Below are 16,430 nucleotides of genomic sequence, written 5' to 3'. Positions count from 1 at the left end.
CACAAGGTCATTAACAACAAGAGACTGTACCTCATCCCAGGAAGATTCTCTTCCTCTGTCTTCTGTAAAGTGGCGAACTGACACACCGTTTGTAAAATGTATTTACAGGTACATTAATGAGAATATTCACGAATGTATATTAAAACCACCATGTGCGTCTATCCCCGTTCGTGGATGTGTGAAAATAATAGTGGCAGAAAAGACTTTCAAAGAGTTAGAGCATTTTCTGAAAAAAATGCTTAAGTCACGGTTGGGATATATTTCAAACCAAGTAGTAAGAAGAAAACACGTAAAAAATGGATATGGAAGTTGGGTTTGCGCACTATGTATTTCTAACATTTGAAGTTTGCTCTTGTTTTTGTTTTCTCTTTTCTTCTGTTTTTAAATGGAGGTACCGGGAATGAGCACACGGAATTCGGTATGCTAAGCAAGCATTCTATTTACCACTAAACTATGTAATTCCCCGAGTCAACTAGCTTCTCGGCATAGATAAAATAAAATACAAAATACTCTTTCACGGTTCACTGCCTTACAAAACATGTTAGTTTGCTGAAGCGCAAAAATCTTTGAGGCCTTCTTCCCCGTATCACACTAAGTCTCACATCAGACCGAGTGGGAGACAGGTCTCAGGACCCTTGACTGAAGAGACCACAGGCCCCGGGTTCGGGTGTGTCTTCCATAACCGATCATCGGCTGTGGAAGGTCAGGGCTCCACTCGCTGCAGACTGTGACAGGGGCGGGCTTGTCCTACAGGGAGCCCGGAACGTGGTGTCTGTTGAAGGCCCGTGTGCAGAACCGACACGTCTGCCCTCCGTCAGAGGACCCTCTTTCCCTCTACAACAGACACCTCCCTCCCCAGGGCAGGACGTTGAAGACGCGGTCCATCAAGTGCGTCTGCTAAGGGAACAGAGGGACAAGGCCGTGAGCCCAGTCACGGCCGCCTGTGCACGGGGAAGCCCCGCATAGCGATCTGCACTTCTATTGCAGTGACTCAAGGAAGAAACAGAGGACTATGCTTTCCTTTTACCGAGCGGAGCAGCTGGCGGTGGGGGGCGAGGTTGCACTGGGCACCAAGGGGGACCTGGTGCATGTTCCCTGATGGGAGACGACGGGCCGAACCCGGGGCAGGCCACGCAGTCTGGTCCTCGGAAAGATTGGGGCCCTCCGGCCCACGGGGTGACCTGCAGGACAGAAAGGAGGGCTGGGTTGGATGACAGACAAAAGCGCTAACACCGACAAGAGTCGTAACCCAAAGCAGCAGACGTCGGCACCGGGCACCCTCCCCTCCACCGGGTGCCCAGAGAGCAGCACGGTGCCACACGCTCCGCCCAGCCCTCTGGGGCCTGCCTGCAGCCTGTGCCGCTCAGGGGGACACGGGGATTCGACCCTGATGCCGCACTTCGCCGCCGCCACTGTCTCCAAGTGGAGGAAGCCAAGGGTCCTCCTGCCCGAGAGGCTGCACACAGAGCTTCCAGCACACGGGCAAACTAGCGCCTTCACAACAGCCAGCCGCTCTGGGCGGGACAGCCCTCCCCGCCACCTTCCCCAGCTCCACGCAAGCTTGCCGGTGGGGACCAGGAACACGGACATGGGACGGACGTGAAGAGCTCATTCTCCACACGAGCAAGCAGAGCCGCACAAGGGTCACCACTCTGCCTGCAGAGCTCTGCCTGCAGGGCTCTGCCTGCAGGGCTCTGCCTGCAGGACCCTGCCAGGCCCTCTCTGTCCCCTCCTCACAAAGGAACCTCCTCCTCCACGCAGGGGCTGCCCCTGGGTGCAAAAAGCCCTGGGGAGCTGGGCATCCCGGAGTCCTGCGGCGGAGCTGGCCAAGGGCTCCGGAGGGGACAAGGCTGTCCTCAGAAGGGACGCAGTTTCCGCTACAATCATCCCTATTCTCAGGGACGTCTGGATTTTACGTTCGCTACGGAATGCACCCTACATGCGTGCTACGGGAGAGTGACGTGGGGAGTCTCAATCCCACACCTGACACCAAAGGGACTGTACCAGCTCGTGCGCAAAATTCCACGGTGTGCCATGAGACCGACGAGCAGCTCTGACAGCTTCCAGGGCAGTCCCGACCCGGCGCACGGTGGGGGACAAACACAACGTACGCACTCTGCTGCGCATCGGAATTCCCCCGCAGGGAAGGAGGCATTTTCACGGCGGGCTCTTTCCCTTCCAGCCTCTATTCCCTTCTACAGACGCACCATCTCCGAGAGCCAGGCTTTTCTGCCCAGAGTACAACTGGAGGCAGCGGCCAAGACACACTTACCTCCCGAGAAAAGACAGTGTCGGGCTGTGATGTTTACCACACCCAGGAAGACTCCAAGTTGCACAAAGCACACCGTACAAAACTTGAGGTAGGGCTTTGCCCCTTTTCCAGTTACCAGGATATGAATGGACATTCTAAACAGGAGAATCACCTGGCCTGAGCCAGGAAACCCGTCAAAGGAACGACGACACAGAAATCCGTCTCAGTGACCCAGGAGCAACCCTAGGTGCAGGAGGTCAGGAAGGAGTCAGCCGAGCCAGGAGAAGTCAGTGTGGAGCGAGGGCTCACTCTCCTGACGCTGCTTCGAGAAATCCACAGTCAAAGTCTGCGGGCCCCGGCTCCTAAGCACTCCTTCATGGCTCCTGCAGGCACCAGCCATGGCGACGGGCTCGCGGGAGAAGCAGCCCACTCGTTCCTGGGCAAGAGTTTTGAGTCTGAAAAAGGCAGCGACACGCCACACCAGACCCGTCACAGGACACACAGTCTGCAGACAAGGCCAGGAACGGCTGCCGGGAGAACGGGAAAATCACCTTTCACAGGAAGAGGCCGAACAGAACATGACAACCCCACTTCCCTGGGCCTCCGAGGCCGCCGCAGGTGGGCGGGCGCTGCCGGGCCACACCGGAACCGCGCCAGGTCCCGCGTCGGCTAAAAACCACAGAAAAGGATGCAGGATTAGGGTTTCCTGCGAAGACACTGCTGAAGCGAAACAAAACCTTTGCCCTTTCCTTCCTTCCTTCCTTCCCCGTATCACAATTGTTTCTTGGAGGAACTGGATACTGACCCCAGGAACCCCTGCATGCTAAGCCCGCATTCTCTCTGCTGCTGAGCTACATATAAACTTCCCCCCAGAGCACACTAGATTCTAGGCACAGAGAACAAGAAATGCCAGCCACGTTCACTAACTTACCCAGTGTATAATAAGCTCCGTGTGCTCCAACAACAGAGGTCAGTGTTTTATGATCCGTCAGCTCCTGCGGAGCCACTTCTACAGTCCCAGTAGCTTACTCCAGTTTTGTAATTTCGGGTTTAGTTGCCCCTTCCTAGGAACACAAAACAAGATAAATCAGGAACCGAACTTCAGATCATGTGCCTACGCTTAGTCTGTCACGTTGACAACAGTTATTTACCGAATCTATCAGAACATAAGCCCTATCCTGGGAGAAGCTGGCGGTACAAATAAAAGGCAGATTCTCGTCTCTGTTCTGCCAGAGGCACAGGATCCATGAAAACAAATCAGCACAGAAAAGTTTCAACAGCTCTATAAATGAGGTGAACGGGTACAGTAACGCCAAAAATGACAGGAGAGTCCGCTGCACGTGGATACCTCAGGGAATGCTGGGAAGACCGCACTGTTTCGTAAAATAGAGATCCAGCGCAGAGGGGAGTCGTGGAGGGTCTTTGGGGAAGGGCAACCTGAGTAAAAGGAGCAGGTGGGAAACAGCGTAAGGCATTAAGGAAACTAGACCACTGTTACAGGCCGTGGAATGGGAAGACAAAACATGCTGCCTTAAAAATGAAACATCACTTAATTAATTTCAAGTGAGGACAGCTAAAACAAGAACCAACACCAAGATGCACCTAACTTTCCCAGGGATGAATTTCTTTTCAATATCCTCTAATGAACTGTAAGGGAAAGACCCTGAAAACAAGAATGCCCATTCAGACAGTGGCTTCAATTGGTGAGTCTGGAAAATGAACACAATTGCATTATCCAGTCCTACGGCATTAAGCACAGAATCACATCCTAAACTGTAAGTTAAAAGCATAAGTCAAAATTTCTCATCAGCAGATGCAAACGTGAAAATGCACACTCACACCAACCCCCGGTTTATGTCTCAGAATCCCCTGGTACTTATATAGTCACACAAGGACATTAACAACAAGAGACTGTACCTCATCCCAGGAAGATTCTCTTCCTCTGTCTTCTGTAAAGTGTCGAACTGACACACCATTTGTAAAATGTATTTACAGGTACATTAATGAGAATATTCACGAATGTATATTAAAACAACCATGTGCGTTTATCTCCGTTCGTGGATGTGTGAAAACAAAAGTGGCAGAAAAGACTTTCAAAGAGTTAGAGCATTTTCTGAAAAAAATGCTTAAGTCACGGTTGGGATATATTTCAAACCAAGTAGTAAGAAGAAAACACGTAAAAAATGGATATGGAAGTTGGGTTTGCGCACTATGTATTTCTAACATTTGCAGTTTGCTCTTGTTTTTGTTTTTTCTTTTCTTCTGTTTTTAAATGGAGGTACCGGGAATGAGCACACGGAATTCGGCATGCTAAGCAAGCATTCTATTTACCACTAACCTATGTAATTCCCCGAGTCAACTAGCTTCTCGGCATAGATAAAATAAAATACAAAACACTGTTTCACGGTTCACTGCCTTACAAAATATGTTAGTTTGCTGAAGCGCAAAAGATCTTTGAGGCCTTCTTCCCCGTATCACACTAAGTCTCACATCAGCCCGAGTGGGAGACAGGTCTCAGGACCCTTGACTGAAGAGACCACAGGCCCCGGGTTCGGGTGTGTCTTCCATAACCGATCATCGGCTGTGGAAGGTCAGGGCTCCACTCGCTGCAGACAGTGACAGGGGCGGGCTTGTCCTACAGGGAGCCCGGAACGTGGTGTCTGTTGAAGGCCTGTGTGCAGAACCGACACGTCTGCCCTCCATCAGAGGACCCACTTTCCCTCTACAACAGACACCTCCCTCCCCAGGGCAGGACGGGGAAGTTGCGGTCCATCAACTGCGTCTGCTGAGGGAACAGAGGGACAAGGCCGTGAGCCCAGTCACGGCCGCCCGTGCACGGGGAAGCCCCGGAGAGCGATCTGCACTTCTTCTGCAGTGACTCAAGGAAGAAACAGAGGACTATGCTTTCCTCTTACCGAGCGGAGCAGCTGGCGGTTGGGGGCGAGGTTGCACAGGGCACCAAGGGGGACCAGGTGCAGGATCGCAGCTGGGCGACGACGGGCCGCACCCGAGGCAGGCCACGCAGTCTGGTCCTCGGAAAGTTTGGGGCCTTTCGGCCCACGGGGTGACCTGCAGGACAGAAGGGAGGGCTGGGTTGGATGACAGAAAAAAGCGTCAACACCGACAAGAGCTGAAACCCAACGAAGCAGCCGTCGGCACCGGGCACCCTCCCATCCACTGGGTGCCCAGAGAGCAGCACGGTGCCACACGCTCCGCCCAGCCCTCTGGGGCCTGCCTGCAGCCTGGGCCGCTCAGGGGGAAACGGCGATACGACCCTGACGCCGTACGTCACCGCCGCCGCTGTCTCCAAGTGGAGGAAGCCAAGGGTCCTCCTGCCCGAGAGGCTGCACACAGAGCTTCAAGCACACGGGCAAACTAGCGCCTTCCCAACAGCCAGCCGCTCTGGGTGGGACGGCCCTCCCCACCAACTTCCCCAGCTCCACGCAAGCTTGCCCGGCGCGGACCAGGAACACGGACATGGGATGGATGTGAAGAGCTCATTCCCCACACGAGAAAGCAGAGCCGCACCAGGGTAACCACTCTGCCTGCAGGGCTCTGCCTGCAGGGCTCTGCCTGCAGGGCTCTGCCTGCAGGACCCTGCCAGGCCCTTTCTGCCCCCTCCTCACAAAGGGCCCTCCTCCTCCACGCGGGGGCTGCCCCTGGGTGCAAAAAGCCCTATGGAGTTGGGCATCTCCGAGTCCTGCGGCGAAGCTGGCCAAGGGACCCCGAGGGGACAAGGTTGTCCTCAGAAGGGACTCAGGCTCCGCTACATTCATCCCTACTCTCAGGGACGTCTGGATTTTTCGTTCGGTACGGAACGCACCCTACATGCGTGCTAAGGGAGAGTGACCTGGGGAGTCTCAACTCCACACCTGACACCAAAGGGACTGTACAAGCTCGTGCGCAAAAACCCACGGTGTGCCATGAGACCGACGAGCAGCTCTGACAACTTCCAGGGCAGGCCCGACCAGGCGCAGGGTGGGGGACAAACACAACGTACGCACTCTGCTGCGCATCGGAATTCCCCCGCAGGGAAGGAGGCATTTTCACGGCGGGCTCTTTCCCTTCCAGCCTCTATTCCCTACTACAAACGCACCATCTCCGAGAGCCAGGCTTTTCTGCCCAGAGTACAACTGGAGGCAGCGGCCAAGACACACTTAACTCCCGAGAAAAGATAGTGTTGGGCTGTGATGTTTACCACACCCAGGAAGACTCCAAGTTGCACAAAGCACACCGTACAAAGCTTGAGGGAGGGCTTTGCCACTTTTCCAGTTACCAGGATCTTAATGTACATTCTAAACTGGAGAATCACCTGGCCTGAGCCGGGAAACCAGTCAAAAGAACGACGACACAGAAATCCGTCTCTGTGACCCAGGAGCAACCCTAGGTGCAGGAGGTCAGGAAGGAGTCAGCCGAGCCAGGAGAAGTCAGTGTGGAGCGAGGGCTCACTCTCCTCACGCTGCTTCGAGAAACCCACAGTCAAAGTCTGCGTGCCCCGGCTCCTAAGCACTCCCTCATGGCTCCTGCAGGCACCAGCCAAGGCGACGGGCTCCCGGGAGAAGCAGCCCACTGGCTCCTGGGCAAGAGTTTTGAGTCTGAAAAACGCAGCGACACGCCACGCCAGACCCGTCACAGGACACACAGTCTGCAGACGAGGCCTGGAACGGCTGCCGGGAGAACGGGAAAATCACCTTTCCCAGGACGAGGCCCAACAGAGCATGACCACCCCACTTCCCTGGGCCTCCGGGGCCGCCGCAGGTTGGCGGGCGCTGCCCGGCCACACCGGAGCCGCGCCAGGTCCCGCGTCGGCTAAAAACCACAGAAAAGGATGGAGGATTAGGCTTTCCTGCGAAGACACTGCTGAAGCGAAACAAAACCTTTGCGCCTTCCTTCCTTCCTTCCATCCGCGTATCACACTCGTTTCTTGGAGGAACTGGATACTGACCCCAGGAACTCCTGCATGCTAAGCCCGCATTCTCTCTACTGCTGAGCTACATATAAACTTCCCCCCAGAGCACACTAGTTTCTAGGCACAGAGAACAAGAAATGCCAGCCACGTTCACTAACTTACCCAGTGTATAATAAGCTCCGTGTGATCCACAAACAGAGGTCAGTGTTTTATGTTCCGTCAGCTCCTGCGGAGAAATTTCTACAGTCCCAGAAGCGTACTCCGGTTTTGTAATTTCGGGCTTAGTCGCCCTTTCCTAGGAACACAAAACAAGATAAATCAGGAACCGAACTTCAGATCATGTGCCTACGCTTAGTCAGTCAGGTAGACAACAGTTATTTACCGAAGCTATCAGAACATAAGCCCTATCCTGGGAGAAGCTGGTGGTACAAATAAAAGGCAGATTCTCGTCTCTGTTCTGCAAGAGGCACAGGATCCATGAAAACAAATCAGCACAGAAAAGTTTGAACAGCTCTACAACTGAGGTGAACTGGTACAGTAACGCCACAAAGGACAGGAGATTCCGCTGCACGTGGATATCTCAGGGAATGCTGGGAAGACCGCACTGTTTCATAAAAGAGAGATCCAGCGCAGAGGGGGGATGTGGAGGGGCTTTGGGGAAGGGCAGCCTGAGTAAAATGAGCAGGTGGGAAACAGCCTAAGGCACTATGGAAACTAGACCACTGATACTGGCGGTGGAATGGGAAGACAAATCATGGTGCCTTGAAAATGAAACATCACTTAGTTAATTTCAAGTGAGGACGGTTAAACAAGAACCAACACCAAGATGCACCTAACTTTCCCAGGGATGAATTTCTTTACAATGTCCTCTAATGAACTGTAAGGGAAAGACCCTGAAAACAAGAATGCCCATACAAACACTGGCTTCACTAGGTGAGTCTGGAAAATGAACACAAGTGCATTATCCAGTCCTACGGCATTAAGCACAGAATCACATCCTAAACTGTAAGTTAAAAGCATAAGTCAAAAATTCTCATCAGCAGATGCAAACGTGAAGATGCACACTCACACCAACCCCCGGTTTAGGTCTCAGAATCCCCTGGTACTTATATAGTCACACAAGGACATTAACAACAAGAGACTGTACCTCATCCCAGGAAGATTCTCTTCCTCTCTCTTCTGTAAAGTGGCGCACTGACACACCATCTGTAAAATGTAGTCACAGGTACATTAATCAAAATATTCACGAATGTATATTAAAACCACCATGTGCGTCTATCTCCGTTCGTGGATGTGTCAAAACAAAAGTGGCAGAAAAGACTTTCAAAGTGTTAGAGCATTTTTTGAAAAAAATGCTTAAGTCACGGTTGGGATATATTTCAAACCAAGTCGTAAGAGGAAAACACGTAAAAAGAATGGATATGGAAGTTGGGTTTGCGCACTATGTATTTCTAACATTTGAAGTTTGCTCTTGTTTTTGTTTTTTCTTTTCTTCTGTTTTTAAATGGAGGTACCGGGAATGAGCACACGGAATTCTTCATGCTAAGCAAGCATTCTATTTACCACTAACTTATGTAATTCCCAGAGTCAACTAGCTTCTCGGCATAGATATAATAAAATACAAAACACTCTTTCACGGTTCACTGCCTTACAAAACATGTTAGTTTGCTGAAGCGCAAAAATCTTTGAGGCCTTCTTCCCCGTATCACACTAAGTCTCACATCAGACCGAGTGGGAGACAGGTCTCAGGACCCTTGACTGAAGAGACCACAGGCCCCGGGTTCGGGTGTGTCTTCCATAACCGGTCATCGGCTGTGGAAAGTCAGTGCTCCACTCGCTGCAGACAGTGACAGGGGCGGGCTTGTCCTCCAAGGAGCCCGGAAAGTGGTGTCTGTTGAAGGCCCGTGTGCAGAACCGACACGTCTGCCCTCCGTCAGAAGACCCTCTTTCCCTCTACAACAGACACTTCCCTACCCATGGCCGGACGGGGAAGACGCGGACCATCAAGTGCGTCTGCTAAGGGACAAGTGGGACACGGCCGTGAGCCCAGTCATGGCCGCCCGTGCACGGGGAATCCCTGGAGAGCGATCTGCCCTTCTTCTGCAGTGACTCCAGGAAGAAACAGAGGACTATGCTTTCCTCTTACCGAGCGGAGCAGCTGGCGGTGGGGGGCGAGGTTGCAAAGGGCACCAAGGGGGACCAGGTGCAGGTGCCCAGCTGAGCGACGACGGGCCGCACAAGGAGCAGGCGACGCAGGCTGGTCCTCGGAAAGGTTGGGGCCCTCCGGCCCACGGGGTGACCTGCAGGACAGAAGGGAGGGCTGGGTTGGATGACAGACAAAAGCGCCAACACCGACAAGAGCCGAAACCCAACGCAGCAGCCGTCGGCACCGGGCAATCACCCCTCCACCGGGTGCCCAGAGAGCAGCACGGTGCCACACGCTCCGCCCAGCCCTCTGGGTCCTGCCTGCAGCCAGGGCCACTCAGGGGGACACGGGGATACGACCCAGACGCCGCACGTCGCCGCCGCCGCTGTCTCCAATTGGAGGAAGCCAAGGGTCCTCCTGCCCGAGAGGCTGCACACAGAGATTCCAGCACACGGGCAAACGAGCGCCTTCCCAACAGCCAGCCGCTCTGGGCGGGACGGCCCTCCCTGCCACCTTCCGCAGCTCCACGTAAGCTTGCCCTGCGTGGACCAGGAACATGGAAACGGGTCGGAAGTGAAGAGCTCATTCTCCACACAAGCAAGCAGAGCCGCACCAGGGTCACCGCTCTGCCTGCAGGGCTCTGCCTGCAGGGCTCTGCCTGCAATGCTCAGCCTGCAGGACCCTGCCAGGCCCTCTCTGCCCCCTCCTCACAAAGGGCCCTCCTCCTCCACGCAGGGGCTGCCCCTGGGCGCAAAGAGACCTTTGGAACTGGGCATCACCGAGTCCTGCGGCGGAGCTGGCCAAGGGCTCCCGAGGGGACTAGGCTGTCCTCAGAAGGGACTCAGGCTCTGCTTCAATCATCCCTATCCTCAGGGAAATCTGGATATACGTTCGCTACGGAACGCACCCTACATGCGTGCTACGGGAAAGTGACGTGTGGAGTCTCAACCCCACACCTGACACCAAAGGGACTGTAACAGCTCGTGCGCAAAACCCCACGGTGTGCCATGAGACCGACGAGCAGCTCTGACAGCTTCCATGGCAGGCCCGACATGGCGCAGGTTGGGGGAAAAACACAACGTACACCCTCTGGTGCGCATCGGAATTACCCCGCAGGGAAGGAGGCATTTTCACGGCGGGCTCTTTCCCTTCCAGCCTCTATTCCCTACTACAAACGCACCATCTACGAGAGACAGACTTTTCTGCCCAGAGTACAACTGGAGGCAGAGGCCAAGATACACTTACCTCCCGAGAAAAGACAGTGTCGGGCTGTGAAATTTACCACACCCAGGAAGATTACAAGTTGCACAAAGCACACCGTACAAACCTGGCGGGAGGGCTTTGCCCCTTTTCCAGTTACCAGGTTCTGAATGGACATTCTAAACAGGAGAATCACATGGCCTGAGCCGGGAAAACAGTCAAAAGAACGACGACACAGAAATCCGTCTCAGTGACCCAGGAGCAACCCTAGGTGCAGGAGGTCAGGAAGGAGTCAGCCGAGCCAGGAGAAGTCAGTGTGGAGCGAGGGCTCACTCTCCTCACGCTGCTTCGAGAAACCCACAGTCAAAGTCTGCGGGCCCCAGCTCCTAAGCACTCCCTCATGGCTCCCGCAGGCACCAGCCAAGGCGATGCGCTCCCGGGGGAAGCAGCCCACTGGCTCCTGGGCAAGAGTTTTGAGTCTGAAAATGGCAGCGACACGCCACGCCAGACCCGTCACAGGACACACAGTCTGCAGACGAGGCCAGGAACGGCTGCCAGGAGAACGGGAAGACCACCTTTCCCAGGACGAGGCCCAAGATAGCATGACAACCCCACTTCCCTGGGCCTCCGGGGCCGCCGCAGATGGGCGGGCGCTGCCGGGCCACACCGGAACCGCGCCAGGTCCCGCGTCGCAAAAAACCACAGAAAAGGATGGAGGATTAGGCTTTCCTGCGAAGACACTGCTGAAGCGAAACAAAACCTTTGCGCCTTCCTTCCTTCCTTCCTTCCCATTTCACACTCGTTTGTTGGAGGAACTGGATAGTGACCCCAGGAACTCCTGCATGCTAAGCCCGCATTCTCTCTACTGCTGAGTTACATATACCCTTCCCCCAAGAGCACACTTGTTTCTAGGTACAGCGAACAAGAAGTGCCAGCCACATTCACTAACTTACCCAGTGTATATTGAGCTCCATGTGCTCCACCAACAGAGGTCAGTGTTTTATGATCCGTCAGCTCCTGCGGAGCCACTTCTACAGTCCCAGTAGCGTACTCCGGTTTTGTAATTTCGGGCTTAGTCGCCTCTTCCTAGGAACACAAAACAAGATAAATCAGGAACCGAACTTCAGATCATGTGCCTACGCTTAGTCAGTCAGGTAGACAACAGTTATTTACTGAAGCTATCAGAACATAAGCCCTATCCTGGGAGAAGCTGGCGGTACAAATAAAAGGCAGATTCTCCTCTCTGTTCTGCCTCAGGCACAGGATCCATGAAAACAAATCAGCACAGAAAAGTTTCAACAGCTCTACAACTGAGGTGAACGGGTACAGTAACGCCACAAAGGACAGGAGAGTCCGCTGCACGTGGACAGCTCGGGGAATGCTGGGAAGACCGCACTGTTTCGTAAAATAGAGATCCAGCACAGAGGGGGGATGTGGAGGGGCTTTGGGGAAGGGCAGCCTGAGTAAAATGAGCAGGTGGGAAACAGCGTAAGTCATTAAGGAAACTAGACCACTGTTACTGGCGGTGGAATGGGAAGACAAAACATGCTGCCTTGAAAATGAAACATCGTTTAATTAATTTCAATTGAGGACGGCTAAAACAAGGACTAAAACCAAGATGCACCTAACTTTCCCAGGGATGAATTTCTTTTCAATATCCTCTAATGAACTGTAAGGGAAAGACCCTGAAAACAAGAATGCCCATACAGACACTGGCTTCACTAGGTGAGTCTGGAAAATGAACACCATTGCATTATCCAGTCCTACGGCATTAAGCACAGAATCACATCCTAAACTGTAAGTTAAAATCATAAGTCAAAAATTCTCATCAGCAGATGCAAACGTGAAGATGCACACTGACACCAACCCCCGGTTTAGGTCTCAGAATCCCCTGGTACTTATATAGTCACACAAGGACATTAACAACAAGAGACTGTACCTCATTCCAGGAAGATTCTCTTCCTCTCTCTTCTGTAAAGTGGCACAATGACACACCATCTGTAAAATGTAGTTACAGGTACATTAATGAGAATATTCACGAATGTAAATTAAAACAACCATGTGCGTCTATATCCGTTCGTGGATGTGTCAAAACAAAAGTGGCAGAAAAGACTTTCAAAGAGTTAGAGCATTTTCTGAAAAAAATGCTTAAGTCACGGTTGGGATATATTTCAAACCAAGTCGTAAGAGGAAAACACGTAAAAAGAATGGATATGGAAGTTGGGTTTGCGCACTATGTATTTCTAACATTTGAAGTTTGCTCTTGTTTTTGTTTTTTCTTTTCTTCTGTTTTTAAATGGAGGTACCGGGAATGAGCACACGGAATTCGGCATGCTAAGCAAGCATTCTATTTACCACTAACTTATGTAATTCCCAGAGTCAACTAGCTTCTCGGCATAGATAAAATAAAATAAAAAACACTCTTTCACGGTTCACTGCCTTACAAATCATGTTAGTTTGCTGAAGCGCAAAAGATCTTTGAGGCTTTCTTCCCCGTATCACACTAAGTCTCACATCAGACCGAGTGGGAGACAGGTCTCAGGAACCTTGACTGAAGAGACCACAGGCCCCGGGTTCGGGTGTGTCTTCCATAACCGATCATCGGCTCTGGAAGGTCAGGGCTCCACTCGCTGCAGACTGTGACAGGGGCGGGCTTGTCCTACAAGGAGCCCGGAACGTGGTGTCTGTTGAAGGCCCGTGTGCAGAACCGACACGTCTGCCCTCCGTCAGAGGACCCTCTTTCCCTCTACAACAGAAACCTCCCTCCCCAGGGTAGGACGGGGACGATGCGGTCCATCAAGTGCGTCTGCTAAAGGAACAGAGGGACAAGGCCGTGAGCCCAGTCACGGCCGCCCGTGCACGGGGAAGCCCCGGAGAGCGATCTGCACTTCTTCTGCAGTGACTCAAGGAAGAAACAGAGGACTATGCTTTCCTCTTACCGAGCGGAGCAGCTGGCGGTTGGGGGCGAGGTTGCACAGGGCACCAAGGGGGACCAGGTGCAGGATCGCAGCTGGGCGACGACGGGCCGCACCCGAGGCAGGCCACGCAGTCTGGTCCTCGGAAAGTTTGGGGCCCTTTGGCCCACGGGGTGACCTGCAGGACAGAAGGGAGGGCTGGTTTGGATGACAGAAAAAAGCGTCAACACCGACAAGAGCCGAAACCCAATGAAGCAGCCGTCGGCCCCGGGCACCCTCCCATCCACCGGGTGCCCAGAGAGTAGCACGGTGCCACACGCTCCGCCCAGCCATCTGGGGCCTGCCTGCAGCCTGGGCCGCTCAGGGGGACAGGGCTATACGACCCTGACGCCGCACGTCACCGCCGTCGCTGTCTCCAAGTGGAGGAAGCCAAAGGTCCTCCTGCCCGAGAGGCTGCACACAGAGCTTCCAGCACACGGGCAAACTAGCGCCTTCCGAACAACCAGCCGCTCTGGGTGGGACAGCCCTCCCCGCCACCTTCCCCAGCTCCATGCAAGCTTGCCCGTCGCGGACCAGTAACACGGACATGGGATGGACGTGAAGAGCTCATTCCCCACACGAGCAAGCAGAGCCGCACCAGGGTAACCACTCTGCCTGCAGGGCTCTGCCTGCAGGGCTCTGCCTGCAGGACCCTGCCAGGCCCTTTCTGCCCCCTCCTCACAAAGGGCCTTCCTCCTCCATGCAGGGGCTGCCCCTGGGTGCAAAAAGCCCTATGGAGTTGGGCATCTCCGAGTCCTGCGGCGGAGCTGGCCAAGGTACAACGAGGGGACAAGGCTGTCCTCAGAAGGGACTCAGGCTCCGCTACATTCATCCCTATTCTCAGGGACGTCTGAATTTTTCGTTCGCTATGGAACGCACCCTACATGCGTGCTAAGGGAGAGTGACCTGGGGAGTCTCAACTCCACACCTGACACCAAAGGGAATGTACAAGCTCGTGCGCAAAAATCCACGGTGTGCCATGAGACCGATGAGCAGCTCTGACAACTTCCAGGGCAGGCCCGACCCGGCGCAGGGTGGGGGACAAACACAACGTACGCACACTGGTGCGCATCTGAATTCCCCCGCAGGGAACGAGGCAATTTCACGGCGGGCTCTTTCCCTTCCAGCCTCTATTCCCTACTACAAACGCACCATCTCCGAGAGCCAGGCTTTTCTGCCCAGAGTACAACTGGAGGCAGCGGCCAAGACACACTTAACTCCTGAGAAAAGACAGTGTCGGGCTGTGACGTTTACCACACCCAGGAAGACCCCAAGTTGCACAAAGCACACCGTACAAAGCTTGAGGGAGGGCTTTGCCCCTTTTCCATTTACCAGGATCTGAATGGACATTCTAAACAGGAGAATCACCTGGCCTGAGCCGGGAAACCAGTCAAAAGAACGACGACACAGAAATCCGTCTCAGTGACCCAGGAGCAACCCTAGGTACAGGAAGTCAGGAAGGAGTCAGCCGAGCCAGGAGAAGTCAGTGTGGAGCGAGGGCTCACTCTCCTCACGCTGCTTCGAGAAACCCACAGTCAAAGTCTGCGTGCCCCGGCTCCTAATCACTCCCTCATGGCTCCTGCAGGCACCAGACAAGGCGACGGGCTCCCGGGAGAAGCAGCCCACTGGCTCCTGGGCAAGAGTTTCGAGTCTGAATAAGGCAGCGACACGCCACGCCAGACCCATCACAGGACACACAGTCTACAGACGAGGCCAGGAACGGCTGCCTGGAGAACGGGAAGATCACCTTTTCCAGGACGAGGCCCAACAGAGCATGACCACCCCACTTCCCTGGGCCTCCGGGGCCGCCGCAGGTGGGCGGGCGCTGCCGGGCCACACCGGAGCCGCGCCAGGTCCCGCGTCGGCTAAAAACCACAGAAAAGGATGGAGGATTAGGCTTTCCTGCGAAGACACTGCTGAACCGAAACAAACTCTTTTCGCCTTCCTTACTTCCTTTCTTCCGCTTATCACACTCGTTTCTTGGAGGAACTGAATACTGACCCCAGGAACTCCTGCATGCTAAGCCCGCATTCTCTCTACTGCTGAGCTACATATAACCATCACCCCAGAGCACACTAGTTTCTAGGCACAGAACAAGAAATGCCTGCCATGTTCACTAACTTACCCAGTGTATAATAAGCTCCGTGTGATCCACCAACAGAGGTCAGTGTTTTATGATCCGTCAGCTCCTGCGGAGAAATATCTACAGTCCCAGAAGCGTACTCCAGTTTTGTAATTTCGGGCTTAGTCGCCCTTTCCTAGGAACACAAAACAAGATAAATCAGGAACCGAACTTCAGATCATGTGCCTACGCTTAGTCAGTCAGGTAGACAACAGTTATTTACCGAAGCTATCAGAACATAAGCCCTATCTTGGGAGAAGCTGGCGGTACAAATAAAAGGCAGATTCTCCTCTCTGTTCTGCAAGAGGCACAGGATCCATGAAAACAAATCAGCACAGAAAAGTTTCAACAGCTCTACAACTGAGGTGAACGGGTACAGTAACGCCACAAAGGACAGGAGATTCCGCTGCACGTGGATATCTCAGGGAATGCTAGGAAGACCGCACTGTTTCGTAAAAGAGAGATCCAGTGCAGAGGGGGGATGTGGAGGGGCTTTGGGGAAGGGCAGCCTGAGTAAAATGAGCAGGTGGGAAACAGCCTAAGGCACTATGGAAACTAGACCACTGATACTGGCGGTGGAATGGGAAGACAAAGAATGGTGCCTTGAAAATGAAACATCACTTAATTAAATTCAAGTGAGGACGGTTAAAAAAGAACCAACACCAAGATGCACCTAACTTTCCCAGGGATGAATTTCTTTTCAATGTCCTCTAATGAACTGTAAGGGAAAGACCCTGAAAACAAGAATGCCCATACAGACACTGGCTTCAATAGGTGAGTCTGGAAAATGAACACAAGTGCATTATCCAGTGTTATGGCATTAAGCACAGAATCACATCCTAAACTGT

This window comes from Camelus bactrianus, chromosome 3 (genome assembly GCF_048773025.1).
Source record: "Camelus bactrianus isolate YW-2024 breed Bactrian camel chromosome 3, ASM4877302v1, whole genome shotgun sequence".
Taxonomy (NCBI): Eukaryota; Metazoa; Chordata; class Mammalia; order Artiodactyla; family Camelidae; genus Camelus; species Camelus bactrianus.
The sequence above is the reverse complement of the archived record's forward strand: the minus strand, read 5'-3'. Positions refer to the sequence as shown.